The sequence below is a fragment of the Neolamprologus multifasciatus genome, chromosome 2, assembly GCF_963576455.1.
Source record: "Neolamprologus multifasciatus chromosome 2, fNeoMul1.2, whole genome shotgun sequence".
Classification (NCBI taxonomy): Eukaryota; Metazoa; Chordata; class Actinopteri; order Cichliformes; family Cichlidae; genus Neolamprologus; species Neolamprologus multifasciatus.
This window is the reverse complement of record NC_140440.1, coordinates 17983872-17991085: the sequence shown is the minus strand read 5'-3', so window position 1 is coordinate 17991085 and position 7214 is coordinate 17983872. Positions and strand designations below refer to the sequence as shown.

Genomic DNA, 7214 nt, shown 5'->3' with positions numbered 1-7214 from the left:
AGTGATGTTTCCACATTTTCTCCACCCGTCTAAACGGAACACCCAGCTTACATCATTAGACATACACACACAATTATGGGCATGCTGAGGTTTGTCACATGGAATGTAAATGGGGCTGGCACCAGAGGAAAGAGGTTAAAGATATTTAACCAGCTTAAAAAACTACAGGCAGATGTTGTTTTATTACAAGAAACTCACAGACCTGTTACAGGTTTAAACGAACTTAAAACACCTGAGTTTCCTAATGTGTTTGCAGCTTGTTATAATTCTAGACAAAGAGGAGTAGCAATTTTAATACATAAAAATGTTAATTTTACAGTACTTGATACAGTTATGGATCCAGAGGGTAGATTTCTAATTATTAAACTATCAATATTGAACAAAAAACTATGTATTGTAAGTATATATGGTCCAAATGTTGATGAACCCTCATTCTTCCACGGATTTTTTAGTGCACTCTCTGAACACCTTGATTGCACACTCATTCTTGGAGGCGACCTCAACCTTGGACTAAATGAAGAAATGGATAGGCTCAACACAACAGGAACTCAGCGCAATTGGCAATCCACAAATATAATCAAACAGTATATGAGCGACTATGGCCTTTGCGATGCATGGCGCTCCCTTCACCCCAACAGTAAGGAATATACTTTCTTCTCACATGTTCATCACTCCTACTCTCGTCTGGATTATTTTTTGGTCAGCAGCTCACTGCTGAGTGACATTTCAGACACTGAGATTCACCCTATAGCTGTCAGCGATCATGCTCCTGTATCTTTAACACTAATACACAAGAATAATACTACGCCAAGTAAAAACTGGAGATTTAACACATCACTACTTAAAGATGAAGACTTTATTAAATATTTTAAAAAGGAATGGACTTCATATTTAGACTTTAATGACACTCCCGGAACATCTGCTTCTGTTCTATGGGAAGCAGGAAAAGCTGTGATGAGAGGTAAAATAATTTCTTTCTCATCACACAAAAAGAAAGAAGAAAACAAAAATATTCAGGAATTAGAAAAAACCATCAAATCCTTAGAAGAAGCCTACGCGTTCCACCAAGATCAAGAAATAATGAACAAAATATGCAAAACAAAACTAGAATTAAATGAAATTATTAATAGAAAAACACAATTCCTTGTACAAAGACTTCGCTTGCAGAATTTTGAACACAGTAACAAACCAGGTCGATTTCTAGCAAACCAGTTAAAAATAAATAAAGAAAAAACAACTATATGTGCCACTAAAGATTTATCAGGGAACACAATATATGACCCTGGAAGAATAAACAAGATTTTTAGGGATTTCTATGAAACTTTATATTCACCACAAATAAACCCGTCTAAAAATGAAATTGATTTGTTTCTTGACAACGTAACTCTTCCAAAATTACTAGACAGTCAAGCAATGGCACTGGATTCGCCACTGACGCCAGGTGAACTCCAGGAAGCCCTGATAAGTATGCCCATTAATAAAGCTCCAGGTCCAGACGGCTTTCCTGCAGAATTCTACAAAGAATTCTGGACAATTTTGGCACCAGTATTCCATGGAATGTTGCAGGAAATCAAGAAAAATGGCAGACTACCACCAAATATGAATTCTGCTAACATTAGTCTCCTGCTAAAACCAGGAAAAGACCCTTTATTTCCCTCAAGTTATCGTCCAATATCCCTTATAAATGTAGACCTTAAAATAATCTGCAAAGCTCTCTCAAAGAGATTAGAGAAAATAACCCCCCTCTTAATTCATCCTGACCAAACTGGTTTCATAAAAGGTCGGCACTCCTCAACAAATACTCGTAGATTTCTTAATTTAATAGACTACTCATACAATAAAAACATTGAAACCATAATATTATCTCTAGATGCAGAAAAAGCATTTGACAGAGTTAACTGGAAATTTTTATTTGCAACTTTACACAAATTTGGTTTTGGAAACTCTTTCATAAATTGGATAAGAATATTATACAATTCCCCAACAGCTCGTATCAGAACAAATGACCAGACATCCTCCAGCTTTTGTCTCCTGAGGGGCACCAGACAGGGATGCCCACTCTCCCCTTCACTTTTTGCAATTTTTATCGAACCTCTAGCAGCAGCACTTAGACAGGCTACAACAATTAAGGGCATAAAATGTAATAACGTAGAACATAAAATCAGTCTCTATGCAGATGATGTGTTGCTTTTTCTGCAAAACTCACAAATCAACCTCTCTGAGGTAATTACTCTAATAAACTGGTTTTCAAGAGTTTCAGACTATTCAATTAACTGGCCAAAATCTACAGTTCTTCCCATTAACTGCTCCTTCCACAATTCATCTTCTGCCCCACTACAATCTGGAAATATTAAATATTTAGGTATTATTGTTTCTCCTAAGCTTTCAGACTTAATTAAATTAAACCACATCCCACTTCTAAAGAAAGTAGAAGGCGATCTGACTAGATGGAAATCTCTACCCATATCACTCATGGGAAGGGTCGCCACTATAAAAATGATGATCTTGCCAAAAATAAATTACTTATTTTTAATGATCCCTAACAAACCATCACAAGATTGGTTCAGATCTCTGGATTCACATATTTCTAAATTCCTTTGGAAAGATAAACCCCCGCGCATCAGCTTAAAAACGCTACAAAGAACCAAGGATAGAGGAGGACTAGATCTGCCTAATTTTCACCAATACTTCTTAGCCAACAGGCTTCAGTTCATCTCAGAATGGTTAAAATGTACCCTCTTAGATGAGCCCTGGCTAGATGTTGAACAGGCACTATGCAATGATCTAGAGATTTCAGACCTACCATTTATTAGCTCAAACATCAAAAGACATGAATGCTTTAAAAGCATCAACATCAGCTTTTCTCTGTCAGCATGGTGGGAGTTTCTAAAAATAACGGAGTCTTCATTAATCCCATGCAAACGTACACCTATCTGGAATAACCCTGACATATTACAAAACAAAAATATGATTAATTTCCCAGAATGGAGTTGTAAAGGAATTAAATACTTAGAACATATATTAGAGGGAACAGAATTTATTCCATTTGACAGACTAGTTACACAATATGGGATCAACAAGAAAAGATTTTTAGAATATCAACAAATTAAATCCATAGTAAAAAAGAAATTTAACCTCAGTCAAGTTGAATTACAAACACCACCAAGTGTGGTTCAATTTCTTACTCTTAAATCCCCCAAACTATTATCTAAAATATACAGAACACTTTCTAAAATAGATGAATCAATATCCCTTCCTATTGCAAAGTGGGAAGCAGATTTATCAGTCAGCTTAGACCAAAACGTCTGGTCTCAGATTTGCTTAAAAACCTTTAAATTTATTAAAAATCCCAATCTGCAATTAATACAATACAAAATACTGCATAGAGTGCACTATACAGGTCATCGAATGTTTAAGATGGGCTTTACATCCGCCAACAACTGCTCACACTGTCAAGGCAATACACCAGACAGTTACATCCACGCTCTTTGGTTCTGTCCACCAGTGCAGAAGTTTTGGCACGAGATATGTGAGGACTTATCAAAGTGTCTGAAATGTAAAATTCCAACCTCCCCTTTAGTATGCTTGTTGGGAAATTTGGATGATGTCACTACAGAAATTAATACAGTCCACATGGTTTTTATTGCCCTATGCATCGCCAAGAAAACGGTCCTCATGAACTGGAAAAATAAAAATAATCTTAATTCTAGCCAATACAGAAACTATCTAATAGATCACATTAGTCTCGATATAGCCTCTGCCACCACATTAGATCAATCCCTCTGGGCTCCTTTGATCGGCTCCATCACCTAGCGGGGGTGGGGGGTCGTGGTTTGGTCCCGCCTTGGCTATTGTGGTTGATGTGGAGGTTGGGATGGGCTTAGGGCACCTGGAGGACCCCTAGAGACGTTATCCCTGGAGGGCTTAACCCGGGGGTTGTGTTCATAACCTGGTTAGTGGCTCTGGTCGCTCTCAGAGGTTGTTCTCCTCGTGGCCGCGTGCAGCGGGGCTGGAGGATGGTCTGTGCTGGCGGACGTAGGTTACTGGCCTGGTGGCCTGGCTGCCCCTGAGTGGATCCGGGGCGGGCGTGGGGGTTTGGGGTTCGGGGGTGCTTCGCCTCCGTGCTGGGGCTCTGGCTGGGCCTTGGGGGCTTCGGTCCTCGTCGGTGTGTCGCCGAGGTTGTGGGCGGGTGGGTGCACGGGGGCTCAGCCCTGGTGCAGGGGGCCTCTTGTGCATCGGCCTAACCGGGGGGCTCTTGAACTGGCAGGGAGGTTGTTCCATCTTTGCAGGAGTCCACTCTGCAGGTGGGGGAGAGACATAGGAGAGGTGGAGAATAAACTTAACCTGGGTGTCTGTGTCTTGTGTAGTCTGGGAGATGATTGAATGTTGGGGTGGGTACAGTTTCCTCTGCGGTGGGGTAGAGTGGGCTGCCCCGGGTCCTGTGGGGCTTGGCGGTGTTGCTGCCGTAGGCCCCGGTCTGGATGGGCCTGGGCTCCCTTGCCTTGGTGGATACCAGAGGACGGGGGTGCATATTGGGGTCAGCGGGGGAGCTGGCCCTAGGGAGGGACACCCTCCCCTCCCTTCTTTTCCTCCCCATCCCCGTCTGCCTCCCTCTTCACGCTCCACCACACCCACCCACACAGGTAGGGCTTTGGGGTGCGGGTGTGTCACCAGGGTGCAGGGGAGACATTCCCCCCCCCCCTCTGTCCTCTTCTGGCCACCTGTGCCTCAATTTTATCTCACAACTTAGACATCCACATTACTTACACTCTCATAACACACACATATATATATATATATAGGGCCTTGAGGGTGGGCACGTTAACGGCGTCCAGTAGACGGTCTGTGTATTCAAACCTGCCTCTGGCGCCGGTGCCCACCTCTCAATTTTAAATCCATGTAGACATTGAGGGTTCTCGGGAGGGGCCGTGCTAACACCTGCTGCTCTCTGGCAGCAGCACCATGCTCTCCCTTGTTTTAAATACACTTTAGAGCAACACGCAGCAACACTACACTTGAGCGGGAGGAGGGAGGTATGGGGTCTTAACACACCCCTGTTCTCTGCTAGCCATCGGGGCGGGGGGGCTGGGAAGAGATGCTGGCTGTCCGATTGGCCTCCCTGCTGCTGCGGAGCCTGGGGCGGTCTGCTTGCCTCCACCCCGGAGGGAAGGGTAACATCTCTTGGGTCTGGGTGCCGTTTCCATCTCTGGGGGTGAGGATACCTGGACCCGGGATATAGAGTATGTTTGGGGAGTGTGATTGTGTGTACATGTCCATTTACGTTTATTCCTGCGTTGGGTGAGTGCTGAGTGTTTGTATATGTGTGCATGAGGGTGGGAATGCATGTCTGTGTCTGTGTGTGCCTGTTTGTCTGTGTCTATATGTCAGGTCGGGTCTTAGACTTCACCTCTCTGGGAACTCCAAGGCCCTCCAAAGTGTGGAGGCCTATCTCCCCTCACCACACTCCCTGCCGGTGACTGATGCCCTCAGGGGTCGGTGCGTTGGTGGTTCTTGGTGTCCGGGGCTGGGCGCTCAGGTATGTACCAGCTCACTCCCGGTGACTACTTGGCGGGGCCTGGCGCCTGCTGCTCGGTCAGGCCTCTTCCGGGGCGCGGGGGGCCCTCGGGCTTCCGGCCTCTGTGCCTGCGGCTCGGTTCACTCTGGCACAGCTGGCTGCCGGCAGAGCCGGCGGGCACGCCGGTGCAGCCCCCTCTAGCTTCTGCCCGGTGGCTACTGGGTGACCCCTCATCTGGGGATCCTCAGCCCTTCCCATGAAGGTGGCACGGATGCCCCTCCGGTGGTCCTCCTTGGGCTCTTGCACTCTGGGGCCTCTGGATGTCTGGGGCCTGGATCTCCTCCATGCCTGCTTCATGCCCTGGGGGACGGGGCTATGGCTCTCTACATCCTCTAGCAGACCATTACATGGGGAAACCATTTGAATACAAGCGCGCCGATCCACACAGGTGTGCACATGGGTGTTCACTATTCGTAGACTTAAATCACACCTTTCTTGGCTGCTACTTCAAAGCACATTGTGCGCTGTCTGTCCTGCGTGCTGCACAACAACATTCAATATTTAGTATTTACTGCTGTTTTCACTTAGCTAGATTAATGCGATGGTGTTGTGTATAGTATGTTGCATTGTTTTGTTTTGTTTTTTGCTTGTTTTCTATTCTTTTTCTCTCAACAGGTGATCCCGGAGATATTTTTTCTTCCCCCCTTTCTCACTGTCCCTCTCCCCTTCTGTTTTTCTTTTCCTTCCTCTTTCTTTCTCCCTCTCCTATCCCTCACTCATGTCTGTCCCGTCTGTAACAACTGAAAATAAAATAAATAATAAAAACAAAGGTCGATCAAATGGACCAATACGGCAATGCCATGATGATCCATTTGGCAAAATAAATCCATTGGGTATCCTTGTTGGTCTTCAGACAACAATTCTGACGGCTAAAGAACCAAATGGGACAGGCGAAAAAAAAAAAAAAAAAAAAAAAAAAAAAAAGAAAAAAAAAAAAAAAAAAAAAAAAAGTTTAGGCTCCCACAGGAAGCTGGCTAGAACCAGGAATTAGTCGCCATCCAAAACAGCAAAACTTTCCCCATGCCTGGCAGTTCATGTGAAAACCATTTGCATCAAAAGATCTAATCCGGCTTAGCACAGGCATTCAAAATGCCACAGATATGCAATCTAACGATATTTACAGCTTGCCAAGATGCTAAAACTTCAATCAGCAAACACTTAAGTGACACAAGTGTATTCTATTGAGGATCTCTTTGCAGCTTTTCCTGCACAAAAGCTCCCAAAGCTGTTGCAATAAAAAAATAATAGCTGCTTGTTAAGAGCCTCCTGATAGCTGCAGCTACATTTAGTGTGTGCATACACCAGCCGGAGGAACATGGAGGCAAAATACAACCTGTCCACCTTTGGCACCTTTGGCTAATCAGACTCACAGACATCTTTTAATCAGCTCATGTGTTCTCACCACAGTTAAACAACAGCATCAGAATCAAGAGGTTAAGAAAAGCTTTTAACTAGAGCAAGTTTCTCCGCTCTCAAAGCCAATTCACCAACAACACACACACACACACACACACACACACACACACACACACACACACACACACACACACACACACACACAGCGATGCTTCCCTTCAGGTACAGCATTTCTTTATCGAAACAGACAATTATCTAACCAGGAGAGGTGGGTCTGTGCATG

At 44.3% G+C, this 7214-nt stretch overlaps 1 protein-coding gene across 4 annotated transcripts in view; it reads right to left on the bottom strand.

The window, feature by feature from the left end:
- il1rapl2 (interleukin 1 receptor accessory protein-like 2) overlaps nt 1–7214 on the bottom strand; it is a 518624-nt gene that overhangs the window by 308087 nt on the left and 203323 nt on the right. The window lies entirely within an intron of this gene.